This window comes from Balaenoptera borealis (assembly GCF_965194805.1).
Source record: "Balaenoptera borealis genome assembly, chromosome: 4".
Taxonomy (NCBI): Eukaryota; Metazoa; Chordata; class Mammalia; order Artiodactyla; family Balaenopteridae; genus Balaenoptera; species Balaenoptera borealis.
Window position 1 is genome coordinate 105,690,156 of NC_138861.1, and position 18,419 is coordinate 105,708,574.

The window sequence follows — 18,419 nt, forward strand, 5'->3', positions numbered from 1 at the left end:
CTGCAAGAGGGTCTGGAAAATAGAGTAAATTAGCAGGATATCAGCTAAAAATTGAGATTCTTGGGACCAACAAATTGTCAAGCAGAACATCATGTGCTTGTTATCAATGCCAGGGGAGAACCCCAGCTACATGGAGGGAGAGCAAAAATCATCACTGTGCCGACCACCAGGAGTAGAAGTCCAAACACTTCTGCCCACTGCATCTTGGTATTCGAGTCGCCAAGGAAAGCATGTCGTCGTCAAGCATTAAATGAATCAATGCTTTACTCACATAGAGAAGAGAGAGAAAGATCAGCTCCAGTGGTGTGCACTGGTCCGTCTGCTAGCAGATGCCTGGGCGGCTGACATAGGGCGACTGTGCAATAGCGGAAGGACTCCTCTTCCTCCCTCCTGGGGTCTGAAATACTGAAAGTTGGGCATGTGCCGCAGGGCCATCGACCTACACGCTTCAGCAGAACAAAGGAATACACACTGAGCCTGAAACAGGGAAAGATATTCTCATACAAGCTGATAAGCCCTGCACAGGCTGTGTGCATTCTTTAACTCTAAGTAAGGAAGGGTTCCAGGCCGAGGGGCCCATTCTTATGCAGCCCAGCAGGGGCTGAAAGACTACATGCATGAGACTGCCTTTCCCAGCACAAATAGTGGTCTCTGCTAAGGAGTACATAGAGGCTCCAAAGGACTGTGGACAGATCCTATGGGGGAACAGAGAAGGAAGTAATAAATTTACCCTAACCTCTTTAAGAAAAGAAAGGAATGCAAAATTTAAAATCTACATCTCTTTCCATGTCTTCATACCAGAAGAGAACTGTTAGGTGAGAATAATTCACAGTGTCAGCTTAGTGCCTCGGGACTCAGTACATATTTCTTGAATGAATGAGTTTCCCATGGTGGCCCTGGAGGAGCTCTTGGAAGGCAGGGTGACATTGGATCTAGAACTTTGTGTCCAGGAGGATTTCACCAGGGAGAGAATGGCAGGAAAGGCAGTCCAGACAGACGGAGAAGAGCGAGCAAAAGCAGAAAGGTTTGAAAGTGTGTGGCTTGTGCAGGAAGCAGTGTGTAACCCAGTGTCACTGGAGCTTGCGTTCTGCGGGGGCAGTGGCAGGATTGGACACTGGATTGTTCAGAGCCTCGAATGTCATGCCAAGGAGCATCATTTTACCCAGGGGGCCGTGGGGAACCCCACTGGGTAGTGTTGGGAGCAGCTATATTCAGTGCAGTGACTCCTGCAGGGCAGGGAGCTGGGCATCACAGAGACAAGGCTCGGATGATGAGGGCCTGTGGGACGAGAGTGGGAGGAGGCTCAGCGAGAGGAGGGATGGACGTGGGGACTTCCTGGCGGTCAGGCTGTGCAGTCTTCATGTCCTGGGAGGAAGAGAAAAGGACCAAAGGGGACTCCTGGGTTCCCAACTTGTAAAAGCCAAAGTCCTTGACTCTACAACCCAGGCTCGCCATGACCTCCCCAGCCTAACTCCTATTACTACCCCTTTGCTCACTCCACTGCAGCCCCCACTGGCCTCAGGACCCTTGCTTTGGCCTAGAACCCTTCGCCCAGAAGTCTGCCTGGCTAACCTCCCAGCTCCTTCTCATCTTTGCCCAAATGCTACCGTCTTAACGAGGCTAACCTGAACTGTCCTGTTTCAAATAATGATACCCTCTCTCCCCATACTGCTGATCTCCCTTTTCCTGGTCAGCCTTTTCATTTTCCATTGTACTTACAAACTTCTAACTCACCATAATGAACTCATTTATTATATCTATTGTTAATGTCGATCTCTCTGCCACCCCCTCTCTCACCCTGCCCTGCCACTAGAATTCAACTGCATGAAGGCAGCGATCGCTATATATCATGTCCCCTGATACATCTCAAGAAACTTGAAGGGTGCCTGGCACATAATAAGATCTCAATAAGGACAATCTGTTGGATAATGAACACTGTGAAAATGTGTTGGTGTCAGAAATAGTGGTCTTCTACTCTGAACAGAGGTGGGGACTGTAGAAGTAGAGTCTGATGTTCACCCTGGGGCAGCTCAGGGAGAGGACTTGAGATTTCTCTGCCTACAGGGAGGACCTCCACCCAAGGTGGTCAAGGAAGGGACGTCAGATTGGGGAGAGGCCCACCAGGAATCCACACAGAGAAGACGCTATCCCCAGAGTTAATCCAGCCTGGGGTCAAATGGTGTGAATACTTGAATCCTAGTTCTGAGCGGGAAATTCAGGCCACCAGCCTTCATTCAGAGCACAGTGCCTTTTGGAATCAGGGCTATATGTTGCTGTAGAAAGAACTAAGATTTTTATTTTTTATTTTTTGGCTGCACTGCGCGGCCTGTGGGATCTTACAGGGATCCCTACCAGGGATCGAACCCGTGCCCTCTGCATTGGAAGCGTGGAGTCTTAACCGCTGGACCTCCAAGGAAGTCCCAGAACTAAGATTTTAGAGTCAAACAAATCTGGGTTCATGGCCCAGTTCTCCCACTAGCTGTGGGACAAATTACTTGTCCTCTTTTACTCTTCTGTAAAAGGAGGATAATAATAACTTTATAACTTTATTCATATTACTATTATCATTATTCAATGAGATGATATCAAGTGCCCACATTTTATACAGGCACCGTTCCCAGCATAAAGTAAGCACTAAAAGTGTTAATTCTAATGATGTTAATGATGATGATGATGATGATGATACAAGGACCTAGATATTTGTTGCTGTTAGACAGGTACCTTTAGCTCTTTCTCCTACTATCTCTTCATTTGTCTGTGTGGCAGAGTCATTCTTTTCCAATAATTGGCTTTTTCCATGTGATGGAGAACAAGGCCATAGGTCACTCTGAATTAACATCCTTCCAACCCTCAGACCTGACAGGCAAGAGAGATTCTCTCCTACCTCAATTGAATAAAATCCTAGGAAGGACCCTGCTTGGCCTGGCTTGGATCCCATGCCCTGCTTGTGCCAGTTACTTGGTCAGAAGGATGGGGTTCTATCAATAGCCAGCCAAGGATACCTGCTCGTCCCTTTGGCCAGGGGTGAGAGTCTTTCACAGATGGTGGGTGGGATATTACATTTTCTGGGAAAATAAAGTAGTCACCACTCTGTATCCTGCCATCATGTCATCTTGCATCACTTCATGGTTGTTTTACATATTTGTTACTAAATTGTGATTTTCCTGGGGCAGGGACCATGGCTTCTGTATCTTCACATCCCTCCACCCCAGCGCGGTGATTGATGAAGGGAAGGACTTCTATAAATGGAGGTTGTTGAATTGAAGCTGAATATGAGTCAGATAAGAGAGTAACAAATTCTGTAGATAACACTTGAGGAGATAGAAGTGGGGCTTCCTGGGAGTCTCATGGGTTCCAACTTTAGGCTCTTCTGAGACCCATTATCTCTCTCATTAGGGACTTTGAGATTCAGTGAAAGGAACACTGAAAATCAAGAGATAAAGGCCCCACTGTGGCTCTTCCACAAAAACTGTGTGACGGTGTAGAAATGAGTAGACTCCTGGGGCCAAAGTTGCCTTATTTATGAAATGAAAAAGATGGTCTTTGTGGTATCTTGCTTATAATCTTAAAATTCTACGAATATAGTCATCTTTCTTTTTGACATTTTACTGGCTCCTTTTGAATCTCTGTTCAACATTTGAGCAATGTCACAATCTGGTATCATTTTTAAAGGTCATTGTATTTATCTGGCACAGCTTAGAAATTCTATGGTAACCTTTTCAGTTTAAACCGAAGACTCAATTTAGAGAAAAAGAACATTGGACTGAAAATCAGGGGGCAAGCTCTAGTTTCCATTCTGCCCTAATGGGATGAAGGATATTGGCAAAATTGCTTAAAATCTCTGAGCCTCGACATCCTCATTTGTATATAACATAGCTGGTATAGATTTGGTAAAAGGCAAGATTGTAACTTTCTAAGGTACTGGCACAGGGGAAACAGCCCGTCTCCCTTTTTTCCTGTTAGTAATAGAACCATCTATATTCTAGCTAGGCACATGGCAGCCCAGCCAGAGACTGCATCTCCCTGACTCCCTTTTGGCTCTGAGATTAAGGGTAGGCCTATGGGTGCTGAGAAAAGTGATATATACATCTTCCAGTTCATCCCCAACCTAAGCACAAGCTGCTCACCCTGGACCTCTTCTATGATGGTAATAGTAACAACCATAGCAATGACCTTGGGCCCGGTAAATGGAACACTCTAGTGAGGCAAGGGATGAAGGACCCCTAAAGTAGAGTAATCACAAGGAAGGTGGTTTGGAAGAAATGATTTCCAGAAATTTTTAGGAAGTATAGAGAGCAGGCATGCCCTCAACTCTATGAAAAACAAATGCTCTTACTATTGTTGTCACACGTTCATTCCCAGGAGAAGTTTATTCGAGGTTGAGTTCAAGAGCTTATTTCTGAAAGCAGGGAGTGGCTGCGCCCAACGTGGCCTGTGGCCTGCACTCCCTGTCTCCTGTATCGAAGCTTCAGGCAGCACCTTGCACACCTCGTTACACCCACAGCAGCAACAAGACTACCTTAAACTCCTCCCCCACGGAACGAAGGTCCTTAATGGAAAAGACAACACATTTATCACACCTGAGCTGCTTAGAGCAGAATAGACCAGCCAGCCGGGAGGAGGCAGTGCCACCAAAGCCAGATCCCCAGGAGGGAGGCCTCAGCATTTGCCTCTTCCTTGTCAGACGTTTCTCCTTCCAGGGCTTGTGTCTCAGGTTTAGACATTTGTGGATTAACTGATGGGGAAGAGTTTGATGGTATATCCTTATCCTTAAAAAAAACAAAAAACAAAGATTTTTTTCTGATTATAATTGAAGTGCACACTCATATAGAAAAATTGGGAATGCGCAAAAGTTTAAAAAAAGGAGAAAAATTGATACCTTTCATTATTACCATCCAGAGATAACCTTGGTCATGTTTTTGATACATTCTTGACCTTTTTCTTTGTTGATGTGTGTGTATGATTTTAAAACAAAATTGGAACATGTAATTGAACAAAATTGGAACATGCAATTGAACATGCATCTTCACTCTTACATCCTTTTTATTTTAACTTAAAGTAATCTACTCCTGACGTTGTGAGGTCCCTTACATGGTGGGCTGGCAAGGGCTCTGTTCTCCCACAAATACTCCCAGTAGCTCAAGTCAGAGACAAAAGATGGTCTGGTCTATGAACTTGACCCGGTGTGGCCCTTCTGTTTCTGGTGTGCAGTTTAAGGCAGCAACATGTACCCATCATCCGTAAATTGCGAGTAAAACTTCTTATTGCTGTACTCAAAGCCACGTGATGCCAGAGCACAGAAACTCAGCCATGGCTGGGAGGACAATATGCAAAGGTTACCCACGTATAATAAACAGATCTTTGGGTTTTGTTAAGGTGTTTGGACAAGAATATGTCACTTGAAACATAAACACATAAACATGTTTATCTGAGGATTATGTAGAAGGTACAATAAATGGACAGGAAAATGTTTAAAGAGATTTCCCCCCCCACCCCGAAACACAGAGAACAGTGGAGAAAATAAGAATTCCTTTAGAATGGCATTCAGTATATCTATCTTTCATGCTGTGGGGTTTACCTCGTAAAGTTGCTTTGTAAACTGTAAAGTGCTGTGTAAAAATAACGTTAGCACTCAGTGTGGTATCATTTATATGGAACAAATGGATATGCGTGTCCATATAGATATGCACAGAAAGCCCGCTGTCAGAATTTAAATTTATAATACGTAATCTAAGCAGGTAAGCTTGAAGATCTTCTTTTTCTGCTATTAAGTTCACATAATTTTGTTTGTATCTGTAGTTATAGATTTTGATGCTCCTACTTGGAGTACTTCTCTGTTAAAGTATTTCCTGTGAGAGGTATTAAGATTTCTTTGCATTGTTTTTTTAAAGAATTTTTTGTATTGATTTTGTTCACAGAGGAAGTATTGCAACACATATGCATAAATATTGACCAGGTTGGCTAACCAAGGGAGCTAGCCCTAGTCTTTGTGTTCCAAGAAGCTGTAAACAAGTCATTGGAGCTTCAAAAGGTGGTCCCTCATCTTTTTTTGTTTGTTTTTGTTTTTTGGTTTTGGGTTTTTTTTAAAGCTTTTTAAAAAATTTTTTATTGGAGTATAGTTGATTTACAATGTTGTGTTAGTTTCAGATGTACAGCAAAGTGAATCAGTTATACATATACATATATCCACTCATCTTATGCAGGGGGTGAAACTCCCTGGAAGGCAGGCGGGCCTGTATCTGGGAGTGTTGGCCTCCACCAGTGAGAGGAGGGGCTCTCAGTAAGAGCCTTCTGAAGAGACTGCCCTTACCTTTCAGCTAAGTCTCAGTCTAAACAAGTTTGGGAGACAGTTGAGCTTCAATTACTCAGAAGCTTATGCCTCACAGCTCAGTGCCATGTGCAGCTAGGTGCCTAGCAATGGCTGTCTGATGGGTAATGATGAGATTTTTTTTAAAAAAATGAGTGTCTTGGCCTCCATTCCAAGCCCATTTGCTTGCAGGAGCCCAGCCTTGTTTGGGACCTGTTTTAACCCATTTCCATAAAGAAAGGAACAGCAATCACATGACCTCTGCTCTTCCCAGGAGTTTCAGCACCCAAATTCAGGACTTCCTTCTTAAGGTTTAGCTAGTCCTCTGTTCTGACTTGGTGCCAGGAGAGTTGGAGCTGCCTCATGTGCAGGGACATGAGTCAAGCAGTGACCTTGGCCTATCCATGTTCTGGCATCCCAGGATGCTATGCTTCTGAGGTGGGGTGGCACGGACACCCCCCGCCCCGCTCCAGTCATGCCAGCTGGAGAATCCGCTGGACTCTTCCCTCTCCCCACCCCATACCTAGTGGGTCACTGGCCCTGCCCCTCTTGCTAATTGGCCGCTCTTGAACCCACACCCCTTCCCATTTCCCCTGCTCTGATTCCAGCTCACCCCGATCTCATCCCCTTGCCTCCCACAGTTTTCTCCCTGCCCCATCGCATCTGGACTCCACACTGAAGTCAGGGCAGTGGTCCCCAAACTTATGAAATGGACAATGTCTTAGTCAAGATTCTCCAGAGGGACAGGGCCAATAGGATATATATGTAGAAAGAGATGCCTTATGAGGAAGTGTCTCATGTGACTATGGAGCAGAAAGGTCCCACAGTATACCATCTGCAAGTTGGAGACCCATGGAAGCTGGTGGTGCAAATTCCAGTCTCAGTCTAAAGGCCTGAGAACCAGGAGAACCAATGGTGTAAATCCTAACCTGAGGGCAAGAGAAGACTGACATCCCATCTCAAGCTGTCAGAGAGTGAATTCTCCCTGACCCAGGCTTTTGTTCTATCCAGACCTCCACTGGATATTGGATGAGGCCCACCCACACTGGGGAGGGTAATCTGCCTTACTCAGTTGACAGATTCAAATGTTAATGTCATCCAGAAACACAGACACACCCAGAATAATATTAACCAGATATCTGGGCCCCTTGTGGCCCTGTCAAGTTGACATGTAAAATTAAACATTATGGAGAGTTTTATTCCCTGTAATTTCAGAGAGGTAGAATCTTATAAGAAAAGCTTCCTGCATGGCACAGAAGCCACAGTTCCTCAAAGTATGCACCCATTTGCTTTTAGAGTCTGAAGCCCTGGGCAACCAAGTGTTAAAAATGTAGGTCCTGGCCTCTCGCTGCCCCAGGGAGAGGCCAGGACCTACATCAGGATCTCAGGGCAAGGTATGGGAGTCTGCATGATCACCATGTGCTATGTAAACAGGATAAAGTCTAAACTCCTTAACATGGATGCTGGACCCTTGAGTGTCTGACCCCTGCCCACCTGTCCAGCACTGGGTCATGCTGTCCTCCCCGTCTTGCCAATGCCCCTCGCCAGGCTCTGGCCTGGAGAACTTTCCTTGCATGTCCCCCTCCCCAGTCCCCCCTATTTCATGCCTTTGTGCTACTTCTTGCTCCTGACACTCCCCCTACCTGTATTTTCTTCCCCTTTCTCTTCACCTGGATGACATTTGCTCATCTTTTCAAACCCAATTCAAGTATCCTCTGCACTCTGATGCCTCTCTGCTTGGATAAAGACATTTTTCATTCATTCAACAAATATTTACAGAGTCCTTTGCACACGTCAGGCACTGTTCTGGGATCTAGTAGTGCACGCAACAGACCAAAGAACCTACCTGCATATAACTCATACTCTAGAGAGGAAAACCAATAAGCAAATTGAAAAAAAAAACAACATGTAAAATATATGATATGTCAGATAAAGGTGACGTGGAGAAAAATAAAGCAGGAAAAGGTATGGGGAGAGCAATGATTTGGGGGGTAATCAGCGCAGGTCTCACTGATAAGGTGGCAAATGAGTAGAAACCCAAAGGAGAATGGTCCTCCCAGAAGAGGCAACAATATACATGGAGATGCAGTGAGAGAGTGAGTGTGCTTGGCATGATTGAGGCATGGCAAGGATGTCCGTGTGGTTGGAGTGGAGGGAGTGAGAAAGAGGAGAGGATGAGGTGAACTCAGAAAGGGCCTGGGGAGCCAGAACATGTAACCCCCTTTTGGTTGCTTTAGGCTCTGACATTTTCTGCGTGGTTAGTCATCAGAAGGTTTTGAGCAGTGGGGAGACATGATTTGACTGACTTTTAACAGACTTTAGATGGCAAGGTAGAAACAAGGGTTGAGGCCATTGTAATGGTCCAAGTGAGAGGTGCTCATGACTCAGATTAAGGACAGGATGGGATGGTGAGAAGGGGCGAGATTCAGGATTGGCTGATGGAGTGGATTTAGGATGTCAGAGACAGATTTGAGACAGAGATGGCTCTAAACTTTTTTTAACTGTTTTTTTTTAATGTGATAAAATATAAATGACATAAAATTTACCATTTTTAAGTGTACAGTTCAATGACATTAAGTACATTCACATTGCTGTGCGACTGTCACCACCATCTGTCTCTAGAACTTTTTCATCTTCCCAAACTAAAACTCTCTACTCATGAAACACTAACTCCCCAGAACCCCCTCCCCCCAGCCCCTGGCAACCACCATTCTACTTTCTATCTCTGTGAATTTTGCTACTCTAGGTACCTCATATAAGTGGAATCATACACCACATTTGTCCATTTGTGACTGGCTTATTTCACTTAGCTTAAGATCTTCAAGGTTCATCCATGTTGTTGCATGTGTCAGAAGTTTTTTCTTTGTAAGGCTGAGTAATATATCATTGTAGGTATATACCACATTTTGTTTATCCATTTATCTATCAATGGACACTTGGGTTGTTTCTACCTTTTGGCTAGTGTAAATAATTATGTGAACATGGGTGTACAAATATCTATTCAAGTTCCTGCTTTCAATTATTTTGGAATTGAAATTCCAGAAATGGAATTGCTGTATCACATGGTAATTCTATGTTTAATTTTTTGAGGAGCCACCATACCATTTTCCGCAGCAGCTGAACCATTTTACATTCCCACTAGCAATGCACAAGTGTTGCAATTTCTCCACATCCTCATCAACACTTATTTTTTGTTTTTTGATGATCATCATCCTAATGGGCATGAAGTGGTATCTCACTACAGTTTTTTTTTAATTTTTTAAAAATTTAAATTTTATATTGGAGTATAGTTGATTAACAATGTTGTGTTAGTTTCAGGTGTACAACAAAGTGATTCTCATTGCAGTTTTGATTTGCATTTCCCAAATAATTAGTGATGTTCAGCATCTTTTCACATATTTATTGATAGACTCCAAAATTTGATGTAAGCAGCTGGAAGAAGGGGATTGCTATGGAGCGAGATGGGGAATAATGTGGGAAGAGCAGGTTTTGAAGGAAAAATCCCCAGAATTAAATTTGAGGTTCATGTTAGATAGAGGAGATATTGGTAAGCAACAGGACATGAATCTGACATTCAGGTGACGGGTCCAGCCTGGACACATAAATTTGACAGTCATTAGCAAAAAAAAGCATACATAAAATCGTGAAATTGAATGAGATCCCAAGAAAGTGTTTGTAGAGATGAGAAAGTCTGAGGCCCAAGTTCTGAGGCCCTCCTATTTGAAGGATGAGAGATGAGGAAGAACTAGCCAATCAGATGAGAAGGAGTGGTCAGTGGTCAGTAGGAGGGAAGCCAAGTGAAGACAAAGTTTCGAGGAGAAGGAAGTGATTTCTTATGTCAAATGCTGCTGAAAAGTTAAACAGAAAGATTGAGAATTTTCTGTTGCTTTAGCAACTTGGAGGTCATTAGTGAAACATTGACTGTTGTTTTGGTGAATTAGTGAGGTTGAAAGCCTGATTGGAGAGGGTTCAGGAGAGAAGTGGAGGTGAGGAATTAGTGACAATGGGTATAAACAAAGTATTTGAGGAGTTTGCTATAAAGACATGCAGAAAAGTGGGGGATGTGGGATCAAAAGAAAGATTTTTGTTAATGATAAAAATTATAATACACTTATATGTCGATGGGAGTGATCCATTAATGATGATGCAGGAAGGAAGGGGGAGAATTACTGGAGCAATGTGATCCTTCCCTGTGACCCTTGTGCCTTTCTCTAGCAGATTTCTAGCAAAGCACCTCAAACACCACTAAATGTACTAATTGGCTTACTTGTCTCTCTCTCTTTTCATGTGTTAGTCAGGTTTTCTTGCGATAATGCTGTGTAACAAACAACCCTAAAAATCTCAGCAGCCTACAAGAGCAGTGCTTTATCTCCTGCTTAGGTTGGCTGCTGTACAGCTGCTCTCTGCTGGGCTTGGCTGAGCCAAGCTAACTCCAGCCTTTGGGTTGGGGTCCAGCCTGTTCCACGTGTCTCTCATTTTGGAACCCATGGCTACCCTAAATGTACTCTTCTAGAAGCAGAGCAAGCCAAAACACATAAACACACTTAAGCCTCTGTTTGCAACAAGTTCACTCTCATTCCATTGGCCAAAGCAAGTTACAGGCAAGCCCAAAGGGAAAGAAATGTAAATGCTGTCCACAGACTGGAAGGGCCATAGCAAGGAAGGAAAAAAAAAAAAAAAAAAAAGGAAAAACAGGACAATCTACCACGTTCTGCTAACCTATAAGCCCCTCAACAGAATGATCTTATTTGTTCTGTTTTTCTAGTGCCTAGCACCATGCCGAGCGTGTAGAAGATGCTATAAAAATATTGAATGAAAGAATATCACCAGGTTTTTCCTAAACAAGCTAATTGTTCTATTTCTTTTAATTTTTGTATCCAAAAGGATTTGGGTTTCAATCCCAGCATCTGCACTTTTTAACATTATTTTATTTATTTTATTATTTATTATTATTATTATTATTTTTTAAAATTAATAGCTACTCTATTTATTTATTTATTTATTTTTAACTGTGTTGGGTCTTCGTTTCGTGCGAGGGCTTTCTCTAGTTGCGGCAAGCGGGGGCCACTCTTCATCGTGGTGCGGGGGCCACTCTTCATCGCGGTGCGCGGGCCTCTCACTATCTCACTATCGCGGCCGTTGCGGGGCACAGGCTCCAGACGCGCAGGCTCAGCAGTTGTGGCTCACGGGCCCAGTTGCTCCGCGGCATGTGGGATCTTCCCAGACCAGGGCTTGAACCCGTGTCCCCTGCATTAGCAGGCAGATTCTCAACCACTGCGCCACTAGGGAAGCCCTCTTATTTATTTTTAACATTGTCTTTCGGCAATAATAGTAAAAATCATAGCAGTCAGAATTTCTTGAGTGTTTACTCTGTGCTAGGAATGCTGCTAAGGGTTTTAGGTTCTGTATGTCATTTTAATCTCCAAACAAATCTATGAGGTAGGCATTGCTCTCCCCATGTTATAGATGAGGTGACAGAGAATCAGAGAAGTTCAATAACTCCCTCAAGCTAGAGAGAGGTGGAGCTACAATGTGAATCCAGGTCCGGCAGGATCCAAAGCCTCCTTTTAAGCACCATGCTCTATCACTCCTAGATGTTGAATTAACCCCACCCAATGTAAAACAGGAAGAAGCATGAGAATGTCCACTTTGTAAAATTGTCAGATTTATTGACAAATAATATGTATATCACCTGGCCCAGAGAAGGTTATACTCTGGGCACTCAATAAATATTATTTCCTGTTTTCCTTTTCCATTTCACTTCTGACTCATGCTGCCAGACTCGATGGAAACTTTCCTTAGGATCTGATGCTCAGAAACCATTAATTATAGCTCTGTTAAACCTACAATACTCAACCTCTAAGACCTTAACAGGCCTGCTGCAGAAATTTTCTTTGAACTCACACCATTAGCAGTGAATTTCTAAAACCCTTGGGAAGACATTGCAACTTGCTCAGTATTTCTCTTGGCTCCTGAATTATTCATGTCCCTTGATGGATTCTGAAGTTGGCCTCCTCCTGAGGGAGAAGATTCACAAATAAGGCTTGGGCCAGTCACTTTGAAGTTTCAGTTGAGTAGGTGGTGACTGAAGGAAATCAAGCAGGTGGCAGGGGAAAGGTTGCCAAGTGACCTGCGTGGCATCAGGCCCAGGAGAAGGGTGGGTATGCTCAAAATCTGCTCAACTATTTCAGACTCTGAGGGTGGGGTAGGGCGGGGAGGTGGAACAGATTGTGTCTCTAAAAAACAAGGGACATTCCTTTTTGAGGGCATAGTATAAGAAAAGAGAAGAAAAAAACATTTAATAAATACCTACTATGTGCCAACAACTAAAAGATGTCATCCTATTTGATCCTCAAAAAAACCGGGTCTGGGTTATCTCTCTTTTACAGGCAAGAAACTGAGGCTTCAAGAAGTGAAATAACTTAAGCAATTTTTAAAAGATCAGAGTTGAGAAGTATATGTATCAAACAGAACTAGTTTGCCTGTGAGTGACAGAAAACCCAGTGCAATCCTGTTGGAATCACTGCAGGGCTGGCATGGTCTTCCACTGTGCCAGAGACCCTGGCTCCTCTTATCTTATTGTTCTGCCAACTTTAGCCTGTGGCATCCCCTTCATGGTTCAAGATGAACGCTCGAAAATAAAAGATTCATCCCAGAAGAAATAATGACACATCTGCTTATATCCAACTAGGCAAAACTTGGTCACTTAGCTGCTCCAAGTTAGAAGGGAGGCTGAGGAATGTGGCAGTGTGCCCACAGAAAAGTTAAGGTTCTATTTCTAAGGACAAAAGAGAGAAAGAGATATTGGGTGCACCAGCAATCTCTGTTACCAGGAAGTTAAATCTAGGTCTCTCTCACTCCAGAGGACCCCTACTCCACCAGTTCTACTATACTGCCTTCCCTAAGAGGAGTGCCATTGCCACAGAAATCTCCATCAGGCTTAAAGTGCCCTGTGGACAACAGCCAGTTCCCATAGGTGCTTACGGTGAGCCAGGCATTATGTGATGTGCCGTATAGCACTGTCTCATTTAATCCTTCAGTAACCTCATAAAGCAGGAACTTTACTCTCCCCATTGTACAGATGTGGAGACTGAGGCCCAGTGAGATTATATGGCATGCCCAAGGTCAAACAGAGAGCAGATAGCATCTGGATCCATATGTTGTATGGCATCCATACAACGGCAAAGAGGATCTGCACTCAGGCAGTGTAGACTCCAAAGCCTAGTCTTTTACGTGTTATGCTTGTCTGTTTCATGTGTGTTCCCACTTCAGGGCCTCTACTCCTGCAGGTCTCTCTTCTGGAATCCTATTCGTGCAATCTCTTGCCACCCCTTACAAAGTTCTCGTTCAGTCTAACAGGAAACACACTGAGAGTCTGGATCAGGCCAGCCATTGTGCTAAGTGCTTGGGGAACTAAAGAATATATCAGCTGAGGTCCCTATTCTTATGAAGCGCACATTTTACTTTGACATCCAGCATCTAAATGTCCATACTATGATATGAAAGGGCCATAACAACCAAGTGGTTCACAGTGCACTGGAGGACAGATTGATGGGATAAGTTTCTATTATCTGGAGGGAGCTAAAGGACACTTTACATAGGAGGTGAAATTCCTTATACTTTCCCGCAATTGTTCCAAGTAAAACTCATTTATCTTGAGTTATACCATTTCTTCTGTTTCTTTTCCTTTCTACTAAATCTTCTTATCTGCCTTTCTCTAGTGCCCTCCACCTTACTTTGATCCTGTTTGCCCATCTAGTCATCTGCCTACTCTATCCCTATTCCCTTCACCAGTGGTTTTGGGGAAGAACGGCACACGTTTTTAATCTCCCCTTCCCCACCCTCCATTCTGTCTTTAACCACACCAGTCTGCTTCTGCCCCCAACACTATACCAAGAATGACCAAATGCTCTGGCTTTTTCCCAGCCTGCAGTTAAAAGTCCAAGTCCTCTTCTCTGGACAGAAGGTAATATTCATTATGTAGTTATTGGGTATCTGGTGTCTCTATGCAATATCTCATGTAGCCCTCAACGTAGCCCTAGGAGGCTGGTGCTATTGTTAATCCGATTTTACTGTTAGGAAACTGAGCTCCAGACAGGTTGAATCACCTGAGCCAGGTCACCAGCTAGGAGACAGTGAAGCTAGGACTTCAGCTGAGTTTGGCTGGTTCTGGAGTCGAAGCCCTTAATCATTACTCCTTCAGAAAAAACAGGAGATAACTATATGCTAGGAGAGTAGGAGTGGGCCAGGATTTAGGGTTGTAGCCCTAAGAAACATGGTAGAAAATTGAAATAGCCCTTATGGAAGAAAAGAATAGGGAATTACTACGACAACTCAATTAAATGGTATCCGCATGGAGAGCACAGATGAGGTTGGAAATCTTAAGTACCAGTTAGTATTATTTGACAGGAGCTGAGGTGGGTGGGTTGATCTGGTGTTCATAATATGAAGGATGTGAGGCTAAAGATGAGGTGGGCAGGTGATTTGAAGATGTCAATAAGAAGGTAGTTGAAATGATTGGTTGTGGCTTTAAAGGAGAGACATTAAGGTAAAAGAGACTATTGGGCTAGGGGAAGAAGGAGGGCAAGCTCAGAGATCAAGGTTGTGAGAATGAGGAAGTGGAGAGGGTGGAAAAAGATGAGACTGACTTGAGAATAGGCAAGATGACCCAACAGAGTAGTGCCAGGAGTGCCCTTGCCATGGGCACAGTTGTGAACATTCACACACATCTCCATGTTGTTCAGGGAAATGAGTTTGATGCTTTTGAACTGAAGAATTCTAATACAAATTCTTCATATCAGTTTTATGATGCAAAATGGCATCTCTCCCCACCTACGACTGGGAGAGGAGACACCTCTTTCATCTCTTTCCTAAGATTCTATATTAACTGTGAAGATGAGTTTTTAAAGACCAAGCTCTGGAATTTCATTTGTTGCATTCATAAGCAAAAATAGGACCTCAAGATTACCAACAGGGATGGAAAAAAAGAGTAAGGAAAATTTTATTTAATAACACCGAAGTAAACATTGATGATCTTCCACAGAGAAACAACTTAATGTCTATCAGCAGGTAATGGAGAAATAATTTATAGTACATCCATATGATGTGGCATAGGAAGCAGCCAAAAATAAAAATGAGGAATCTCTTTATATACAGAAATGGCATAATCTCCAAGATATCTATGAAATAAAAAAAAATCATGGTGCATATGAATGTATATGTGTATAAAAAAGGATGGTGACTAAAATATGATATGAATAATAACGTATCATACTTTCCAGGTTATGCATACATACCCTTGGAGTAACCTTCTAAGGAAGGTCAGGAGACGGTGGGTCTGGCACCTCTAGAAAGCCAAAAGTTCTGTAACCAGATCTCAGCCTAAGAGAACAGTTTGGGCAGGTCTTTGGTGGGGATTGTTTGGGGACTTTAATTGCAAGACACCACGAATAAAAGTGTACATGCCAAAGTGCCTTAAGGCTTGAGCCCATTGTGAGACCCTCTCTGCTACCTCCAGCCTGAAATCTGATCTTGTGTTAATTCAAGGGTGTGCCCATGGGGAGCATTTTCACAGGCAGGGCAGACTCACATGAGTGAATGCTGGAAAAAGGTGAAGTCCTTTAGACCCTGATACAGGCGACATGGTTCTCACTCAAATGGGTACAATGTTTGGGTTCTTTCTTCATTAAGTGCTTTAGTGGCATCAGAATATACTGGATCTCCAACGAAGTTTTCTGTTGTACAGGTATAGTGAATGTAGGAACCCCAGTTCCCAAGATCACCACCACCATCACTCATTTATTTTATCCTCAATGGAATAACCAATGTCAAATTTCACGGAATAAACTTTACAAGGATGTTTTGTTCTTCACCGTGAGAAAACCCCATTTATGTTAAGATTTGATCTGGCACAGCTTGACTCCACTGAAGATAAAAGTCAATCTTTTTTTAATCAGTTGGGGTATCAGGTTGCAGAAAAGTTAACATAGCACACCTGAGACTGCTTATCCTTAGAATGGTCTGCTTGCAAAGTTGACCCTTGGCTGGCATCTGGGAACGTGGATTTCCAGAGGGTTCCCATCACCCACACTAATAAGAACATCTCAGCAGGCCTTAACTGTTTGTGCAAACAACGTGATTTATGTGAGCACTTACTTTCCTTCTGGGAGTCTGGAATTTTGGTAATGGCGAGAAGAAGTTGTCTACCCGACTAGCCCCCAATAAAAACCTTGCTAAGTCTTCAATGAGCTCCTTTGGTAGGCAGTATTTCACATGTGTTGTCACACCCCCTTGCTGGGGAAATTAAGCAAGTCCTGTGTGACTCCACTTGCGGAGGATTCTTGCAAGCTTTCACCTCATTTCCTCCAGACTCCCCGCTGACCTCCACCACTGCCAAGCTTGTTTTCTGCTTGCTGATTTTGCTTTGTATCCTTTCTCTATAATTAATCATAGCCCTGAGTATGACTATATTCTGAGTCCTGTAAGTTCTCCCAGGGTGATCATAGCTGTTGTAACAAATAAATATCAAGACTTCAGAGGCTCAACACAATAGTTTATTTCTTGTTCGTGTAGAGATCAAGGCCAGTGCTCCTGGTGGGCAGGTGGCCTTCTACTCAGTCACTGAGGACCCAGGCACCTTCCATCTTGCACTCCACAATAAGTTTGCAGTTGGAAAAAGAGACCAGAAAGGACATGCCTCCTTCTTAACCCTCCCCTTAACCCTAACCCCAGCGTTGCCCCTGAGATGACGCACATCCACCTCTGGCCACATTCCATTGGCAATCACTAGTCATATGGTCCCATCTAGATGCAAGGGGACTAGGAAATGTGGTCTCTGCTTGGTGGCTGTTCCTCTGCAGCAACTCTGTGGAAAGAAAGCATGAATCTCTGATGACCAGCAACAGTACCGTAATAGATACTTATTATGAACCGGTCGTGTGCTCAACTTCATACCAAGTGCTATGATACAACACACAGAAGTCATATTGTTCTTACCCACATGAAGGTTGACGTGTAAAAGGGAACTGGTCACCCCCAAGGATGAGGAGACAAGGCTCCCTTTTTCTGGGAAGTCGTCTTTTCTACTAGACCTTCCCTCTCTGTTTCCCTAGTAAGTGGGGCTGATCCCTCTCGTAGCGCTTAGTGCATCGAAACTGACCATATTCTTGTCAGACTCTCCTGACGAATTATAATATTTTTGAGGTCGCAACGTCAGTTGCCTTATTGATCAGCACATATTCCTAGTGCTCAGCACAGAACATGGCACATCTGAGATATTCAGTAAATGCGTAAATGAATGAATGTTCAAGTGGGACGGTGAGATACAGTGCAGTACCATGCTGTGAGCACAGGTTATTCGAATCTTCTTATCCCTTGTGACCTTGAAAAAGTTGCTTAATTTCTCTGAACCTCAATGTTTCATTCTTAGAATGGGGAGAAAAATACCAACTTTGCAGGGCTGCCTTGAGGATTTTCTGAGATTCTGAATGTGTGTATTCAGCACCTAGCCCTGAAGTTATGGAGAACAGTTTTTCACCATGGAGTACGTACGATGTTAGCTGTGGGTTTTTCATAGATGCCTTTTATTGGGTTGAGGGAGTTCCCTTCTCTTTCTAGTTTGGTCAGTGTTTTTGTTATGAAGAGGTATTGGATTTTGTCAAATGCTTTCCTGTGTCTGTTGAAACAATCTTGTGGGTTTTGTCCTTTATGTTATTCACGTGGTGTGTCACATTGATTTTTTTTTCTTTACTATTTTCGGTTTTCTGTTTATTCTCTGTCTTTTTTTTTTTTAATTGAGGCATAGTTGCTTTACAATGTTGTGTTAGTTTCTGCTGTACAGTGAAGTGAATCAGCTATATGTATACCTATATCCCCTCCCTCTTGGACTCCCTCCTTCTCTGCCCGCCCCCCGCCCCCCGCCCCCATCCCACCCATGTAGGTCGTCACAGAGCACAGAGCTGATCTCCCTGTGCTATACGGCAGGTTCCCGCTAGCTACCTATTTTACACATGGTAGTGTATATATGTCAATCCCATTCTAAGATGTTAAATCAACTTTGCACTCTTGGGATAAATCCCACTTGGTCATGGTGTGTAATCCTTTTCTTACATTG

The 18,419-nt window shown here is 43.5% G+C and overlaps 1 protein-coding gene across 6 annotated transcripts in view; it reads left to right on the forward strand.

The window, feature by feature from the left end:
• The window catches only part of FAM184B (family with sequence similarity 184 member B), a 121,934-nt gene that overhangs the window by 35,423 nt on the left and 68,092 nt on the right, over positions 1–18,419 (forward strand). The gene's annotated exons all lie outside the window — the stretch shown is intronic.